We start from the raw sequence: 20,006 nt of genomic DNA, 5'->3' as shown, positions 1-20,006 counted from the left end.
ATTAAGTTGGCGACAGAAATATTCTTATGCAGTTCACCACTTTCAATACCACACTGGCCTAAAAGATTTCAATAATAAAGATATACAAAAGATTGTATAGATATAATGGTAGAAGCCTTCTAAACTGTTTATCAGTGAGTATTTACAGGATTCTCTCTAACTCTTCAGAACCCAAAATCTCTTAAGATGCTTATGCCCAAAAGGATGTCTTCCTCCAACTAGCTCCTTTGAGAGGCTCTATATGTTTAGAGACGCTATCACTAGTCTTGGTAAAGTGCTATCAAGGGCCAGTGTAAGTCACGTAAGAAAAACAATACTGTTATTTAAGTCCACGTTTCCATTTCTACTGAAAATGATATTACCCAGTTTGTCTCCTTTCTTCACCAAACATGGTTCTGAACGACTTGGAAACAAATCAAATCCACCCGCAAAAGGAGTCATAAGCACCAAGACACCGGATAGACAGACGCTGTGCTACAGATTCTCAGCACGATTCCAAGACAGGCTTTCCCCACTCCCTTCTGGGCAATAGCAGCATCAGAGCAGAATGAGTGCCTTCTGAGGTGAGCCGTAAAGTGATGTATAATGCTGACGTTACTTCCAGGCTCCTATTTCTCCCGATCCTCCCCCATCACTCCCAGAGCACTTGGTCCCCTGACCTCACGCAGGCTACCCCCTCTTTCCAGGCCTTCCCATCGCCCTCCCTGCTCACTTCCCTAAGGAAGCTGGTTCACTCCTTCCTTCCCAGCACTGCAGCCACCGTGCCGCCGGAGTCCTCAGCAGCCTTTTCCCTCCTGTTCTGGTAGGCCTGCCCAGGTAACTTTCCATCGGGTCGTGCAGGTGGGCTGGGCCCACCACAGGCACATGCCTTCAGTGCCAGCTGCACCCTCAGCATCTCTGCCATCATCCCCCGACCCCTACAGCTTCTGCTCCAGACAGGAGTCTTTTCCCTGCAGAGCCAACTTTGTTCCAGTCAGTACAGTTGCCCTCAGTATCAGAAATACCTCCATTTTATACTTCAGCCACAAGCTCACCTACATCTCCTCCTTTTCTCCTTATTTGCACTCTCTTCTGTTCTACCTATTTACAGCAGTGTTCCACCGAAATCCAGTTCCCCTCCAGTTCCTGTGCTTTCTCCCTCTCAGCAGACGATACAAGCATGTTCAAATCCCCGCCGTTCATTAAAATCAGAGCAACACAAACAAGGGCTTCCCTGGTGGCTCAGACGGTAAAGCAATGCGAGAGACCCGGGTTCGATCCCTGGGTCGGGAAGATTCCCCTGGAGAAGGAAATGGCAACCCACTCCAGTTGCCTGGAAAATGCCATGGACAGAGGAGCCTTGTAGGCTACAGTCCACGGGGTCACAAAGAGTCGGACACGACTGAATGGCTTCACTTCACTTCAACACAGAGTCCCCGCTGGCTCTGTGTCTGCCCTAAGCAGTCTTCATTTTCTCACTTTTCTTTCAGCCCCAACACCTCCCTGGGGCTTTCATCCTCATCACCCATCACTCCACCAATACAGCTCTGCCTAAGGGTCAGTCAAAACACCTTCATTATGAACTCTAGTTCTTCCAACTTAATCTTTATCTCACTTGATCTGATATTAATCATTTCTTCCTTTCTAAAAAAGATCTCTTCTCTTGGCTTGTGTGACATTGCTTTTTTAAAAAAATTGCTGCCATTCTGAAGAATATATCTCATTTTCCTGGAAAAAAAAAAAAAGCCCTTTCCCCTTACAACCATTCACGAGCCCCTTCTCTAGTAAGCTTCATCTCTGACTCTTCTTTCTGTACTTTCCAGGAGGACCTCTTCCATGCCTTTTACCTCTACAACCAGATATCTCCTACTGGAAGCCATCATCCATCCTCCAGTGACCTCCTGAAAATGGAAATTATATAATCCTATTGCTATCAAGATTAAAACCATTCCAAGCCACCTTCCTCCTGTCAATTCAGCAATCTGGTTTTGCCTATCTCTTCAAACTCATTGCCTATTTCTCCTCTTACATTTCCCTCTGGTTGCAGATTTCAGAACACACTACCATTTCTTTGTCCATTCTGTCTTATGGAAAGTCTTTCCACCGAGCAAATTCTTATTCCTTTGAGACCAAACTCCATAGTCTCACCTTCCTTAGGACACTGTCCAGGCTGAGACAAATCTGCAAGTCTCCCCCTTTTGTTCCATCGTGATCTCTTTGTGCACCCCTTATAGCTGCCACCACAGAGGACAATAAGGATTTCTTTGTCAGACTGTCACTCTACTCGTCTGCGAGGCTCCATATCTATCTGGTAAAGAATTATAAACACTTGGAAAATGAACTGCCTTGCTGTTTCTCAGTTAATATTGATTACTCTAATCACTAGACAGGTCCTAATGCTAACTGAGCATGCTCAAGGGAGATGAGAATACTAATACTGAACACAAGTGAAATAAATCTGATATTTTCCAAATTTGTAGAGAACACACCCTATTAAATGCTAAGTCATTGCAGCAGCATAATTCTGCAATTTGACAGCATGTTCAATAATGTCCCCAGAGAAATTTTCTATAGTGTAGTTGCTTTTTACCATCAGGGGTTTAATCAACACCTGAAATTATTTTAATTCTTGGTTTTATCATAGTACATACTTCAGTGCTAAAGAAAGAAATATTTCCTTCTACTCTTCACTTACCCCCCATCCGTAATAGCTGCTTGTTCCTTTGTTTTTTTCATTTATTCACTAAATATTCAGTGTACTGAATACTCAGTATGTGCCAGGCATTCTGCCACGTATTAGCCACAAGGTAGGATTTGTAGCAGACAGAGTCTGCCCCATGGAACTAACTTTCACCAAGAAAGAAAAACAAAATCAAAGAAGCAGACATAAAGCAATTTACTAAAGTAATTATGTCTGTGTATATCGCCATGAAGGAAACAAACAAGAGATGAATAGAGAATGATAAATTGGAGGTGACCGCACACGTGGTCATCAGGGAAGTCATCTTGAGAAGTAGCACTTAAGGCAACATCTGCAAGAAGAGAAGAGCCAGTCATATAAACTGCCAGAAGAAGAACATTCCAGCAGAGGAGATAGCACATGTAAAGGCCATAGGCTACAAAAGCTTAGCATGCCCAAGGAAATGTAAGAAAACCAGAGTGGCAGGTCAAGGGGCAGAGAGACAGGAGATGAGTTTGAAGAGACAAGGGTGGAAAGACATGTGGGACCTTGACGACCGTAGTGTCAAGATCGGATTTCAGTCCAAGGGCACTGAATCTGCTGGAGAGTGTTACGCAAGGAACGACGCGATGTGATTTACAGGTTAAACCAGAGTTTACAAGGGAGGACACTGGTTAGGAAGTTCTATTGCATCTGATGGTAGGTAGTATCCCCCTGACCTGGACCAGGATCAGTGAGGGTTGCCATGGAAATGAATACAGTGGGTGCACTAGAGAAATATTTTGGAGATCTAGCTAGAACTTGCTGATGGGCTGAATGTGGGAGTCATTCAAAAAAAGAGAATCAGAGACGACCGAGCTTCTATTCTGACAAACACAGTTGATGTTGGTGCCACGTCCTGAGTACAGTGGGCTGGACACGGGGAGCAGGGGAGGTTCCGTTTTGGCCGCTGCCATTTGAGTATAGATGCCAAGTAGGCAGCAGGATTGCAAGTCACTCAGAGGCGAACTCTGGACTATTGAAATAAATTTGGAAGGCATCAGTATTTAGGTAGTTTTATGAGATCAAAAGAAAAATTAGAGGAAATGAAGAGGACAGGACACAGGGCCAAGTCCTGAGGAACCCCAAATGTGGAGGGCAGCCGGAAAGCCAAGCCTGTCTATGAAGCAGGAAGAAAAGAATTTTTAGAGTCAAGGGTGAGGGCTGTCAATTAGAAACTGTCAAATAATATTTACCAGGTTCAGAGCTATGATAAGGCACCCAATATTCTACCCAGAATAAGAAAACACTCTAAATTTTCATCAAGTGACTCCAGGTCAAGAATGAAAATCCAACTGTAAAAATATTCCCATTACATTCAATATGACCCATATAATACATAGACGATCTCTTTTAAGCTAACTTGTGGGGGAGTTAGAGTAGTCAAAACGACAGCTATTAAACCATCTCCATATTCATTTTTCATTTTGATGTTGATCAAAGAAGAAAGATTCTGGGGCCTAAAGCATGACGATTTCATCTGCTTTAATTCTGGAGCTGTGGTTAATGGTCTTTGCCAGAGTAAAGTAACTTGTAGGCATAACAGGACATGCTCTCTGAATATATCCCATCACAAGCTTTCCATTTGCTCAGATATCCAACACACAATCTACTTCAAGCTCATTTCCAAGATGACCTGGTAGCAAGAGTCAGCAGCAAAGAGAGAGTGGCACAGGCCCGTTACATGATCAGGTCACGTGCTGGCACAAGGCCCTCAGCTTAGCCAGCTGAGGAGAGTGAGGGACTGAGCGGCAATGCCTCAGCCACCTTCTAATTGGAGAATAACTGCTTACAATGTCGTGATAGTTTCTGCTGTGCAATGAACTTAATGAGCTATATATATATCCCCCCCTCCCCTTGAACCTCCCCCACCCTTCCAACCCATCCCTCTAGGTTGTCAGAGAGCACTGAACTGAGCTCCCTGTGCCACATAGCTTCCCACAACTTATCTATTTGCACATGGCACTGTATATATGTCAATCCTACCCTCTCAATTCTTCAGAAAAACAAATATTATGTATTAACACGTGTGTATGAAATCTAGAAAGATGGTACAGATGAGCCTGTGTGCAGGGCAGGAACAGAGATGCAGATACAGAGAACAGACTTGTGCACACAGAGGGGGAAGGGGAGCCGCCTTCAACACGTGCTCTTTCTCTTCAGTGAGGTGAAAGCTCTCTGGTCTGATCTCGGGACAGTGTCTTATATATCAAGTTTCCTTTCCAGTAGAGAATTCACAGCAGTGTTCAGCACAGAAGTGGTGCATGAAAATCATTCTGAATAAAATAAGTTTAGGCATGTATTTGTTAAAAAAGTAAGTATAGGTAGAATAACCAAACAAACAAACAAAAAACCTCTGAAAAGGAAGAGTAAGATGGAGAAGCAGTTCTGATAGATTATTAAACAAGTTAATGATTGAAACCATGTGGTACTGGGACATAAACTCACTGATAGGCCAATGAGACAGTACAGAAGACTAGACCAAATAGACCCAACATACCAGGAAATTCACAGTATTATAAGGCAGACCATCAAGTCAGTGAGGAAAACACAGTTTATTAAAAAATGATTTGGGGACAACTAAATAGCCGACTAGAGAAACATAAAGTTGAATGGATGCTTCACACCAAATATATCAAGAAAAATTCCAGGTGGATGAAAGATTTAGATATAAAAATGAAACTAAACTACTAACATAATAGAAGAAATCATGTAAGAATTATTTTGCAAGCTCACTAAAAGGAAGGCCTTTTAAATTATTTATTCACTTTTTATAGATGTATTGAATTACAATATTGTGTTAGTTTTAGGTATAAGAAAAGTGATCCGGTTATACATGTATATGTACTTTCTTTTTCATATTGTTCTTTATTATGGTAAGGAAAGCCTTTTAACTGTGACAAAAACACCAGAGTCTTAAAAGAAAATATTGATACATTTTTTAATTGGCTACACTAATCTTTTTGCTTTCTGCACCTGGCCAAAACTATAATAAAGAGAATAAAAAAGACAAACACCAAAACATGGGGAAACTCTTCATAACTATTACCACAAAAAAAAAAAACTAATTTCCCTAATTGTATAAAATTTCCTTTAATGACTTATGAAAGAGATGAGCAGACTAACAGAAAAATAAACAAATGATAAAAAGAGAAAGTCATGGAAAAGGAAATAGAAATAGTTCTTAAACCTATTTAAAAAAAGCTCAACTTCAATCATAAGGGGAAAATATGATACCATGTTTTGGACCTGTCATACTGCACAATATCTAAAAGTTTTATAACTCACTATACTAATGAAGGTGTGGAGAAATAGGAACGCTTATACACTGTGGGCGGAAGTGTAAATCAGTACAACTCCAGGGAGGGCAATTTATCAGGTTATAAATGTACATGTTCTTTGACAGTGCAATTTCATTTTCTTAGATGAAGTCTGTCCTACTGACATATTTACATATGTGAGAATAAACATGTATGGATATATTTATAGCATAGATTGTATATTAGCAAAAGACTAGAAATAATCTCAATATCCACTAAAAGGGAAAAGGGTTAAACAAATTAGAGATTTCCACAAAATGGATCAGTAGGCTGTTTAGAAAAGATGATAAAATTGTTATATATTATTCAAGGAAATGGTCTATTAAGTCACTCAGTTGAACAACAACAATAAAAGCATTCTATATGCTATTTGTGTAGCTTTGTAAATAGGAGAACATATATTCATATTTGTATGTGCAAAAAATATCTGAAAGAATATTCTAGAACTTACTGATAAATGTTGCTTAGTGGAGGTAAACTGAGTGGCTAGGGATGAGAAATGGAAGGGAGACTTTCAATTACACATTTTAAAAAATACTCTTATTGTGGAATCATGTGAATGAAAAAATGCAAGTTAATTAATAACAAAAATAAGGAAATGACTGAAGAAGAGAGGAAGGGGAAATGAGAATGACTGAGTTCATTAGACTTTCAATTGCAACCCTAACAAATAGTTTATATGTACAAACCCGATAAACTAGAAAGCAGTAACTGACATTCAAATGATAATCTACAGACATGAAACGCACTGAACACAATTTACACTGAAACTGTTCTGCTTACCAAGGCAAAACCTTGAACCATTACATTACATAACTGTTTTCAACAACATGAACAAAAAATAAATAAGACTCTTTGGTTAACCTTTAAACCAAATATTCAATAAGACCAAGTTCTGCTGTTCACTCAGATACTGAATGCTTCTGCTTGTAAGGGTCTATGGATACAAAGATTCAAAAGCCTCTTGGTGTTCAATAAGGAAGTGAAATATAAATGAATAATTACTGTGCTGGTGAAAATTTCCAAAAGAGAGGCATGAAGAAGACACAGAGAAAAATAAAGAGGAGGCTCCAACGTAAACTAGTACCTGGTACCTCCCCCTTCTTTCCCTTCCATTGCCTGGACTCTTCATATAACTCAGGACTAAGAACTTCCAAGCTGAGTTCTTGGATATCAAGGGGATAGTGGCCCAAAGGAAAATGCACAAAATGTGTTCATGCAAAAAAGAGAGTCCTTAGTCAGAAAACAACTTTTGGATAAAATAAAGTGAAAAGTCACTAAAGAGGTAAGACAATAATGAGGATCTCCTTATTAAGGCATCAGGCTTCCCTGGTATAGAATCCACCTGCAACGCAGGAGACCCTGGTTCGATTGCTGGGTCGGGAAGATCCCCTGGAGAAGGGATAGGCTACCCACTCCAGTATTCATGGGCTTCCCTGGTGGCTCAGACAATATAGAATCCGCCTGCAATGTGAGAGATCTGGGTTCGATCCCTAGGTTGGGAAGATCCCCTGGAGGAGGCCACGGCAACCCACTCCAGTATTCTTGCCTGAAGAATCCCCGAGGACAGACGAGCCTGACAGGCTGTAGTCAATGGGGTTGCAAAGAGTTGGACACAACGAAGCAACTAAGCACAGCACAGTACAAGACAAAATCAACGAAGAATTCAGACCACAACTCCCTGCCACAGACTAGGTCAAAGAACAAACAGGTGAAGGGAGAAGATGTCAGTGGTGTCACTGAGATTCCTGCCAAGACCCTCAGTCCAGGACTGGAGCAAAACCAGAAAAGCTATGTTTAGAATTCATATTCTGGGTTCATTGCTGAGCAAAACTGGGAAGATTTCCTTATCACCCACTCTGGAGCCTTTCTTGTTTTTGGAGCCTCTTGCCCACCCCGGCAGTCCCGTGCACTCATGCTGTCCTGAGAGCTTTCTGCATCCAGGAAAGAGGATTTCCAAACTGCTGCACTAAAATATTAATCAATGAATTGCTAACTCTTCCCTGGGGAAAGAGCGTAAAGAACTGGACTGGAATGTAGGAAAGCCAGACTCAGCTTCCAGATGGTCTAACTTGTTACAGGACCTTAGGAAGTCATGTGAACTTCATGGACCTATTTCTTCTGTCACCTGTAAAATGGAGATAATGCTATTTGCTGTCTCTGAAAGTAGCTGTAATGATGAAATAAACAGTCAGCATACATTAGGGCCAACACTGTGCCACTTCCTTCCCTCTTTTCTCTTTTCCATTTCCATTACAGAAATGTCCACTTTCCCAGACTCTTGTGCAGGTACATGTAGCCATGTGATATAGTCATGACCAGACATCATAAGCAGGGGCACTCGCTAGAATGTCTTTGCTTTTTTGGATAAAAATGATATCTTACTGGCACAGGATGCTTCATTCCCTTCCTCTGACCCTAAAAAGAGGTGATGTTGAGGTCTGCAGAAGTTATCTTATGATCATAAGAAAAAGGTGAAAAGAATCACAGTCGTGCCATCCCTGACATCTGGAGCCACTGAGTCAGCAACCACTGACTCCATATGCTTAACCCACTATTAGTTGAGTTTTTTGTTAAGCAGCTAAAAGTATGTCTACATTTAATTTAATATACCTTCAACTGCTATTTAGGCTTCCTAGGTTGCTCAATGGTAAAGAATCTGCCTGTCAATGCAGGAGACGCAGGTTCGGTTTATGGGTCGGATCCCCTGAAGTAGGAAATGGGCCACCTTTCCAGTATGTATTCTTGTCTGGAAAATCCCATGGACAGAGGAGCCTGGCTGGCTACAGTCCAAAGACTCTTTGGGGTCACAAAGAGTCAAACACAACTGAGCAACTGAGCACATACATGCTATGTACATGTCTATAAAAATAGGTCTTCCCTTGTAGCTCATTTGGTAAAGAATCTGCCTGCAATGCAGGAGACCTGGGTTTGATCCCTGGGTCAGGAAGATCCCCTGGAGAAGGAAATGACCACCCACTCCAGTGGAGAATCCCATGGACAGAGGAGCCTGGCAGGTTATAGTCCATGGGGTCGCAAGAGTCAGAACATAACTTAGCAACTAAACCACCACCATAAAAATAAGGAATAATCATCAACTTAAACAATCTCAAGAGTCCCTTGGACTGCAAAGAGATACAACCAGTCAATCCTAAAGGAAATCAGCCTTAAATACTCATTGGAAGGACTGATGTTGATGCTGAAGCTCCAATACTTTGGCCACCTGATGTGAAGAGCTAACTCATTGGAAAAGACCCTGATGCTGGGTGAGATTAAGGGCAGGAAGAGAAGGGGATGATAGAGGATAGGATGGTTAGACAGTATCACTGACTTGATGGAGATGAATTTGAGCAAACTCCAGGAGACAGTGAAGGACAGGGGAGCTGGGCATGCTGCAGTCCATGGGGTGGCAGAGATTTGGACACAACTGAGTGACTGAACAACAAAACATGTAATGGAGAGAGCAGCCCATATTTCAAAAGGGATGTATATCAAATATTAGAATTTAAAGTATATATGGTAACTGTTGAGTGGCAGAGTTACTTCTTGGGAGGCTTTTGTTCATGCCTTTTAAATATCAACCAGCTGCTCAGAATATCAAATTGTATCAGTTCAGTTCAGTCACTCAGTCATGTCCAACTCTGCGACCCCATGCACTTCAGCATACCAGGCCTCCCTGTCCATCACCAACTCTCAGAGTTTACTCAAACTCATGTCCATTGAGTCGGTGATGCCATCCAACCATCTCATCCTCTATTGTCCCCTTCTCCTCCTGCCTTCAATCTTTCTCATAAATCTGTATGCAGGTCAGGAAGCAACAGTTAGAACTGGACATGGAACAACAGACTGGTTCCAAATCACGAAAGGAGTACGTCAAGGCTGTATATTGTCATCCTGCTTATTTAACCTATATGCAGGGTGCATCATGAGAAACGCTGGGCTGGAGGAAGCACAAGCTGGAATCAAGATTGCCGGGAGAAATATCAATAACCTCAGATATGCAGATGACACCACCCTTAAGGCAGAAAGTGAAGAACTGAAGAGCCTCTTGATGAAAGTGAAAGAGGAGAGTGAAAAAGTTGGCTTAAAGCTCAACATTCAGAAAACTAAGATCACAGCATCTGGTCCCATCACTTCATGGCAAATGGATGGGGAAACAGTAGAAACAGTGAGAGACTTTATTTTCTTGGGCTCCAAAATCAATTAAAAAATGCTTGCTCCTTGGAAGAAAAGTTATGACCAACCTAGACAGCATATTAAAAAGCAGAGACATTACTTTGCCAACAAAGGTCTGTCTTGTCAAAGCTATGGTTTTTCCAGTAGTCATGTATGGATATAGGAGTTGGACTGATAAAGAAAGCTGAGTGCCAAAGAATTGATGCTTTTGAACTGTGGTGTTGGAGAAGACTCTTGAGAGTCCCTTGGTCTTCAAGGAGATTCAACCAGTCCATCCTAATGGAAATCAGTCCTGAATGTTCATTGGAAGGACTGATGTTGAAGCTGAAACTCCAATACTTTGGCCACCTGATGCGAAGAGCTGACTCATTTGAAAAGACTCTGATATCATTGTATGACTCATAGGAAATACACACAGATGTTTTGCAGCCAGTGAAGCTTGGATTTAATTTTTGACTTGACCACTTACTAGCTAGTGGTTTGGGGCAAGATAAATAATCTCTCTAAATCTCAAGTTGCTCATCTACAAAAATTTAAGATAAAGTCAATCTTGCATGATTATCATGAGGCAATAACACACTCTGCAGACCCCGGTAAAAATGATCCCATGTATAAGTAATAATATTCCACAGAATCTTCAAGTGGGGCAAGAATATAAATTAAGTACTAACTTATAAAAATGAGAAAGTCAGTCATGGAAAAGGACGAAGGGAAATGCAAAAGGAAAAATAGATCAAGGTCATTATTGAGAGGAGGTATCAGATCAGATCAGTCGCTCAGTCATGTCCGACTCTTTTTGACCCCATGAATTGCAGCACGCCAGGCCTCCCTGTCCATCACCAACTCCCGGAGTTCATTCAGACTCACGTCCATCGAGTCAGTGATGCCATCCAGCCATCTCATCCTCTGTCGTCCCCTTCTCCTCCTGCCCTCAATCCCTCCCAGCATCAGAGTCTTTTCCAATGAGTCAACTCTTCACATGAGGTGGCCAAAGTACTGGAGTTTCAGCTTTAGCATCATTCCTTCCAAAGAAATCCCAGGGCTCATCTCCTTCAGAATGGACTGGTTGGATCTCCTTGCAGTCCAAGGGACTCTCAAGAGTCTTCTCCAACACCACAGTTCAAAAGCATCAATTCTTCGGCGCTCAGCCTTCTTCACAGTCCAACTTTCACATCCATACATGACCACAGGAAAAACCATAGCCTTGACTAGACGAACCTTTGTTGGCAAAGTAATGTCTCTGCTTTTGAATATGCTATCTAGGTTGGTCATAACTTTCCTTCCAAGGAGTAAGCGTCTTTTAGTTTCATGGCTGCAGTCACCATCTGTAGTGATTTTGGAGCCCAGAAAGATAAAGTCTGACACTGTTTCCACTCTTTCCCCATCTATTTCCCATGAAGTGGTGGGACGGGGTGCCATGATCTTCGTTTTCTGAATGTTGAGCTTTAAGCCAACTTTTTCACTCTCCACTTTCACTTTCATCAAGAGGCTTTTGAGTTCCTCTTCACTTTCTGCCATAAGGGTTGGTGTCATCTGCATATCTGAGGTTATTGATATTTCTCCTGGCAATCTTGATTCCAGTTTGTGTTTCTTCCAGTCCAGCGAGAGGAGGTATAGAAACTTCAAATGTTTCTGAATTTTCCTTTTCTGACTTAGACAAGAGCTATGTCTACAGACCAAAATCTTATACTAGTCCAATTTGGTCCAGTAATTTAAGGTTATCAAAAATCCATGCCCTGCTGCTCTTAAAACTTACTTAAAATCTTAACCCCCTTTTACATGGCTTCTCTCATAGGTCCATACCTTCTGTGGGCCCATTCAGGCATTTTACATGTGCTAATGTATTATTGGGTAATTATGGTCACAGTGTCTTGGAATTCATGCAAACTGTATCTAAAAATTTCATTTTAACTTCCATAAAGATAGAATAATTATTTTTCCCCTTTCGCTTCTCTCAACAGAAGTGATATGACAGAAGGCAGGAAGGTGTACGGCTTGGGAGGCTGTGCTCTAGAATCTCCTGGACTTAGGCAGATCTAGTCTTCACTCTGACCTCCCACCACTGACTATACCTGACCTCAGCAAAAGCCACTTAAACTTTCTAAGCCTCAATTTCATCATCCGTTCAGAAGGTCTAGTCTCTCACAGGACTGATGGACAAAGACAGTGGTAAACAAATAATAGTTTCTTTCACAATAATTCATTTCTGTAGTGGGTCAACAGGTAGCCTCAGATGAAGGCACTCTTACCAAACTGAAAGGAGACTAAGAGGAGATGGACGCAGACATTGATATCACTGATGATATTAACAGTATTGGAAAGGATGAAAATCAATATTAGAGCAAACAAAAAACTGTAATAAAATCCCTCTATGGTCAACTTTTCACTAATGTTTCATTGACATGCTGGTCTAAGTGTCTATAAATTTTTTTAAGTGTCCTGACATCATTTTGGGAGTTGATAGGGAATAAACCACAAGCCGATCCTAAAGAAAATCAACCCTGAATACTCACTGGAAGGACTGATGCTGAAGCTGAAGCTCCAATACTTTGGCCACCTGATGTGAAGAACTGACTCATTGGAAAAGACCCTGATGCTGGGAAAGATTGAAGGTGGGAGGAGAAGGGGGTGACAGGGGATGAGATGGTTGGATGGTATCATCGACTCAAATGATATGAGTTTGAGCAAACTCCAGGAGATAATGAAGGACAGGGAAGCCTGGTGTGCTGCAGTCCATGGGGTTTCAAAAAATTGTACATGACTTAGTAACTGAACAATAACAAGAACAAGTAAAATAAAATAAACATGGTAAGTCTTAAAGCCAGGAAACGGCTGAATATGAATGAATCTGTTGATTCTAAACATTTAATCTGAAGTGAAAACTGTACATTTTTTATTAGAAGCATTACAGCAATTGTTGCCACATAGCTAAAATGTAGTATCATCACCTTAGTTATTTGAAGCACTTCAGAAAACTAGCTAAAAGCCTGTGCACATGTTTTAGCTCATTTGCCCTTATAACAGTCCAATTAAAGCATGGGCAATTGAAAGAATGTGGCCATGGTCAAATGGTGAGTTACTGAAAAGCCTGGAGTAAAAGTTCAGGTCATCCCGAATTCACATCATTTGACGGGGGCAGCAGGCTGAACAGAAAAGTTAGATGCAAATCAAACATTTAAAAAGCAAATAAATGCTTAAATTTACATTAGGAATTCTAAAATGTCACCTCTATTCCCTGATGATTTAGATGACAGTAGCCCCTCAGACCTCCTGCTTCACTGGCAGAAGCAAATACTTAAATAAAATTACACATTACATTCAATGCCCTGGGGTATAAACCTCTTCCTGGTTTAGCTTTTCTCCAAGTTAGATGTTCTTCATCCTGAATATTTGGTAAAAACTTCAGCTGAATAGAACCTCAAAGAACCTCTTCACCTGAATAGAACCTCAAACCACGGTACTTGAGATGAAACTTAAAAGCCGTTTGGAAGTGTGCGTAAGTCACCGCAGGTTATTAGCGCCTGGCACTGCTCTAACCTGTATGTGTTTGTTGTTGCTCAGTCTCCAAGTCTGTCCAGCTCTTTGAGACCCCATGGACTGCAGCACACCAGGCCTCCCTGTCCCTCATGTGTATGTGTACATGTATGAATCCATATTAAATACTTACCTTAAAAGAGTAGACACAGTTTCCATCTTTCTCTTAGGAATGAGGGAACTGAGGGGTTAGAGGGTGAATCAAGTTTATATGGTGCTGAGGTATGGGTCTGGGACATGAACCTAGGCACTCCAGCTTCAGATTTGCATCCGAAACAAATCTATGGCTGCTCATCACATACTCAGCCAGTTATAAAACAATTTTAGGAAGAAAATACAGACCACACTAACAACAAAATCAAACAAACCCATGTATTATTGACAAGTCTGTTTATGTAGGGCACTAGCATTCAGCTAAGGAGAAATAAAAGATATACAATAAGGAAGGAACCTGCAGATTAAAGGAAGAGAGTTATTACATTTAGTCAATGAGTTGTAGCAGGAAGTCCTGGCAGAGAGGAAAGATATACACAACACACAGTAAACATACACATCACACAAAAAGCAGACACAAGGTCTCAAAAGAGCCTACAGTCTTGACTCATTTAACGAAAGACCAAACAATCTTGTACAGCGCAGTCACCCAAAGGCCATCACTGCATTACGACACACACAGTCTCACATTCCAGTAACAGCTCTGCCTTGAACGATAACTGTGAGTTTTGACTGATCCTCTCTTGGAAGGCAGGAGTATGCAGAGTTATGATACCTCTCTCTAAATTTTAGAAATGCTTCTATCTAGACTGATAAAATAAAAATTGATACAGAATAATTGACTAAAATCTTCAAAGTTCTAAAGAAAATAAGGGTCAGCCTGTATACCTCTATATATAGGTAAAATCTCTTTCAGAGGAAAAAAAGGTGAAAAAGATGATGAAGATAAAGAGCAGACTGGCTGCTAATGAACATACTACAAGCTTGGACTGAAGGGAAGAGGACCCAGAACAGAATTGGAAGAGGGAAGGAACCAGTAAGCACACTAGTAAGCCTAAATTTAAAATTGCAAATAATTATAGTTATCAGCATCATCATAAAGATTAATTTGGATGAGGTTAGAAAAGCAAGCTATAAATACTGGATATCAATAACACAGATGGAGGTATGGGATTAAATGAAGGCCTCCAGGGGTTGTGATTCAGTATGAACAAAGGAGAAAAATTCTGATTAACTTTAGATACTGTAAAATATACATATTTGATATAAAATAAAGAAAAAATAAATTTAAAAAATCCTCACATCACCCAACATAAGGAAAGAAAGGAGAAAGAAGTCATGAGAAAGTATTAACTCAAAGTAAATGTCAGAAATTGTTACAAAAAGCATAGTTGCTATAACTAATGTAACTGAACTAGACTAGACATTCAAAATACAGTGTTGAGTGAAAAAAAAAGAAAGCAAGTTGTACAATGACAGACACAGCATAGCATCTTTGTGAAATGTAAAGAATTCCAAATACTACAGATCATTCATAAATACAGGTATATTTAGTGCACATATCAAAACACGGACTGGAAAAGTGCACACATATTTCTGAATGGCCCTCGTCACTACAGAAGGAAGCGATAAAATGAGACTTGAAGAAAAATGAAGAATATTTCAATTCTGGCTGTAATGTTCTGTTTCACCTATGATAAATAAAATCTCTGCTGACAGACAAAACCTAGAGTACCTCTGGGAAGAAACCCCTCTGCAATACAGGCTCAGAGCCTCCCTCCCAGCACTGGGCCGGGCAGTCTTTCTTCTTTCCTTTCTCATGTACAACAAAAAGGCTCTGTTGAAGCTGAACCCAGTGGAGAAGCTGTGAAAGAAGAAAGTCACCAGCATGGTTCTTTAAGCTCAGCTGCTCAGAGTCTCGGCAACTGGGAACACATCCCAGCAGTGTATGAAACAAGAGCCCCAAGTCTGTGTATAAACCACAAGGAAGAATCTTTTTTAGTTGTTTATTTTTATTTTTCTAAGTTCAGCCTTCTAAGTTAGTTAGCATGGAGCTTTATGAAACACAGTCAACCCAGTCCGATGACAGTCAAGATTAAGCGAAAAATGAACTGAATTGTAGCTTAGTGTTGAATGCTCAAAACTTCCTTTTTAAAACATTCTCCTTTACTTGTTCACAATGGTTGTGTGTTAACTGTTACTTTGCTGATTTGAAAACACAACAAGGTAGTCAATAAGTGGCTGCTGCTGCTGCTGCTGCTGCTGCTGCTGCTAAGTCGCTTCAGTCGTGTCCAACTCTGTGCGACCCCATAGACGGCAGCCCACCAGGCTCCCCTGTCCCTGGGATTCTCCAGGCAAGAACACTGAAGTGGGTTGCCATTTCCTTCTCCAATGCATGAAAGTGAAAAGTGAAAGTGGCACATGTGTTACAATTAGCCATGCCTGTAATTAAGTCTGAATCATGGGGACTAGCTCTGAACCTCCACGTGGCAAAACCAGACAGGCACGGCTGGAGCAGCTGATGTTTAATAAAGATGACAAATTTGTATTCTTTGGATTCAAACCAGCAAATATACTTGCTTGGTGCTCCAATAAAGAGATAATCAGAGGGGCCACAATGAAGTTTGTATTCTCTAGAATCTCTTTTTGGTCTATTTTGTTCTAATGCTCTTGGGAATGACAGTGAGTCCTAAAAACACTGCATCCTAAAGGCAGGCTGTAGAAAATAAGGTAAAAGTAAAAATCTACCTACTTCTTAAGGAACGTTCTCTACCAAAAAGCAGAACCACCAAGCTTGTGGATAAATCAGAGGTGGTAAATAGAGAGGGGAACCAATTCCTGTCAAAATCAATCTGAGAGGTTAATTAAGCCAACTGGTTTTTTGTCTTATAAACAGTATCAGCCATACCTTCTTATATTCTTTAGTAGGTGTTTACAGTAGAGACAAAGAAATTAAGAATGAGAGAAAAACAATGCCACTCAATCCTTCAGATGGCAGGAATTTTAAAGTTCCAAACTCTTCTGAATGTATTAAATTCAAAACTAGGGCTACTGCCAATAAATGAAATTGAGGATACATGATTTTTGAATGTGCAGGGAATACACAAAAGTCTGAGGAACCACCAAAACAGAAAACCAGTTTATTATATGTTTCTACACTCCCAAATTCACAGCCATGAAAGACCAGAAAGTCCATTACGAATGAGACTTCATCACATTTAATGGAACAATCACTCTGAGCCTGTACAACATGCCAGCCACTACTGGAGAGACTACAGTCCATGGTCTAATTTCCCAGGCCAGAATATGGATTGGGCAGCCTTTCCCTTCTCCAGGGGATCTTCCCAACCCAGGGATCCAACCCAGGTCTCCCGCATTGCAGCTGAGCCACTGTGGAGATAAAGAAATCAGCAACAGCCCCTGATGTCAAGGAAATGTCCTCACAATGCAGGGGAGAACAATCAGTGTAAACCAACAACTATACTTCTGTTGAAAAAGCTCCACCACACTCAAGCATTGTGATTGATCTTGGGTAAGTCTCTTTACTCCCTGCACTTCACTTTTCTCAATAAAATAATAACACCTAGCTCACTAAGTTATCACACGACTGTAACATAATCCAAATATGGCTGTTAGCATACTCCCCGACACACAGAAAAGGCTGAACACATATTACCCACGTGCCTCATCCGTGTGGTTTATGATCGCAGCATACCACACTAGATCATGACACAGTGCTAACACAGAAACGCAACTAGGTCAGTTGATGGGGTCAGGAAAAGCTTGCCACAGAGGGAAACCTAAGCCAGGTCCAAAGGCAGGTGGACAAAAGTAGTACATGCCAGGCCAAAGCTGCAGCATATAACACACAGAGGCACAAGAAGCTGAAAGAAGAGCACAGTTTTGGCTCTCCAAATAGTCTGGGATAGTTCCAACGATGTGTGTGTGTAGCGGGGGAGGCACTGTTAATGAACGCAGCTGAAGGAGTGGGAAAGATCAGATCACAAAGAAACTTACAGGCCACGAGGAGGATCCTGGCTTTCCTTGCACAGTATTCACTATTGGCATTGAAGGTGATTCTCATGGTTGATACCAGTTATACACAACAAGATGAATATGCACTTGTACATTTCAAATTGGAAACAATACAAGAAAAAAATTAACGTTTTAATTTTTAACTTTGGTTTAACTTCTGTTCAATGTTGCAGAGAAAGGGAGAGAGGATTTTGTTAAAGGGTGGGAAAGAAAGAGGCAAAGAAAAAGGAAGAGGACGGACAGAAACGAAAGAAGCCAACACGGGCACGCAGGCTGGAGGGGAAGACCAAAGGCCCGACCAGCGATTACGTCTTCAGACCCTGACTTCTGCAGCAGCAAATGGTGCAACATGTCTGCACACCATGAATGTTATGAGGTAGAGCATTCCACCACACTAAATGCACTCCACATTTATGAAGATCAGCTTCCTAAGACAGTGAAAGTGGCCTCCAGAATCCGTCTCAAAGCTGTGCTACATGGACAACCAACCAACAGGAGTTGATGGTGAGAGGAAACCTATTGGCCACAGGCAACTAGAATGCACGTCTCCTTCCCAAGAAATGTTTCCCAAGATGTCACTTGTTTTGGCTGAACACAAGGCTACGCTCAGGAAATATGTCAAAGACCTGAATTAGGGGGTTAAGATGGGAATCCCAGAGTGGAGCATGGATATAGCACAGACTCACATATAGCATCCAGATTTTATTACAGTCATCAGTGTTCCTTCCCATCCTCTCCTTCACTTTCATGGCTAATTGAACACTGGCTTCTATCCCAACACTGTGGCTCTTTCTGAACAACCCCTAGAGACAGATGAAAAAGACTAAATATGACATATTTTATAGAATGATTAGTTATGGATAAAGATTGCTCTTCCACAGTCTCCTTGTATCAACGGTGGTGAAGTGAAAAGCACATTGTAAAATTCAGAGGAAAAATCTCCCTCATCTACGTTAAAGTGAGCCAAAGGCTTGAACATTGTCCATTTTCAAGAAATGGTTATGCTATTTTATCATTATAGCTGATACAGAAAGTAGCATTTTACTTATATATTTCAGATAAAATCACAGCTAAAAGTAAGGGTCATTTTGCAGGAGGAAAGAACTTTTGAAGTCCTGGATCTCAATTTCATTCTCAACTTTGCTACTCACTAGCTGAATAAGAATTACAATCTAGATAAAATGAGGCAACGTTTATAAATGTACTCAGCACAGTGCCTGTTCACAGTAGGTATATAACTGGCACATTGATTATTCTGATGTCTATTAGTTATTTTACCTCTCCAAGGAATAGCCATTAAGCATGTAGCTAACAAATCCTGACTTCTATTTCATATGGCTCAACAATTTCCACATTAGTGTAGGGGATCTTCTGTTCCTACCCCATATCCACTCAAAGCATTCAGTGCTTATTAAGTCTTCCAGTATCTCCCCTTTGTCTCTCTCATCTTTCTAAGACCATATTTATCTTCAGGTAGTCAATCTTTTTGCATATTCCTTAAGAAATATCACTTTCATCTCACCATTACCTTAGTCATCACATTTAATTTTTGATATAATCATCAAATACCAAGAGCAATAAGAAAATACAGGGTCAAAACATACACAGACCTCATTGTAGCCTGAGGCTCAGATTCAGAAACAGGAAACCTGGCCTAGAAAAAAAAACAAAAACACCCTTCCAGTGACTGCACCAACCCAACTGAATGGTTCTTCCACTAAAGGTCATATTGGTTATTATAGCTTGCCACCTGGGCAATTTGGAAAATTCTTTTCTGAGATACTCATTTGTTCACATGAACCCCAATGGCTACACTCAAGAAGGTTCACACATTCATGAAATGGTTATTCCAACCATTTTAAAGCCAGGGAACATAATATTAAACACAAACAGCTCAGAGAGAAGTTCTGCACATGAGCAGGTTCACTTACAGGGGTTTCACACAGGAGCTGATAATCCCGGGAGTGGCTGATTCCCAGGGTCAGACATATGACCAGCAAGGTGGGAGCAGACACCAACTATCCCTTAGGGCCAGGGGAGTGTCGCCTCGTCCAAGATAAGGGTGCTACTGACTCTTGAGTCAGGGAGAGAAACTCTCCCCAAGATGGCTTTTCTCCACCAACTTTCTCTGTTTTCCTCTAACATACAGAGGAAGAGGTATCGAGGCAAACACCTCAAAGCAGTTTCCTAATGTAACCATATGGAAATAGAGAACACAAATGCTGGCACGTGAATAGACAGAAGATGAT

At 41.0% G+C, this 20,006-nt stretch overlaps 1 protein-coding gene across 6 annotated transcripts in view; it reads right to left on the bottom strand.

Moving 5' to 3' along the window:
• KCNN2 (potassium calcium-activated channel subfamily N member 2) overlaps positions 1-20,006 on the bottom strand; it is a 495,496-nt gene that overhangs the window by 125,480 nt on the left and 350,010 nt on the right.

This window comes from Bos taurus, chromosome 10, assembly GCF_002263795.3.
Source record: "Bos taurus isolate L1 Dominette 01449 registration number 42190680 breed Hereford chromosome 10, ARS-UCD2.0, whole genome shotgun sequence".
Taxonomy (NCBI): domain Eukaryota; kingdom Metazoa; phylum Chordata; class Mammalia; order Artiodactyla; family Bovidae; genus Bos; species Bos taurus.
The sequence above is the reverse complement of the archived record's forward strand: the minus strand, read 5'-3'. Positions and strand labels throughout refer to the sequence as shown.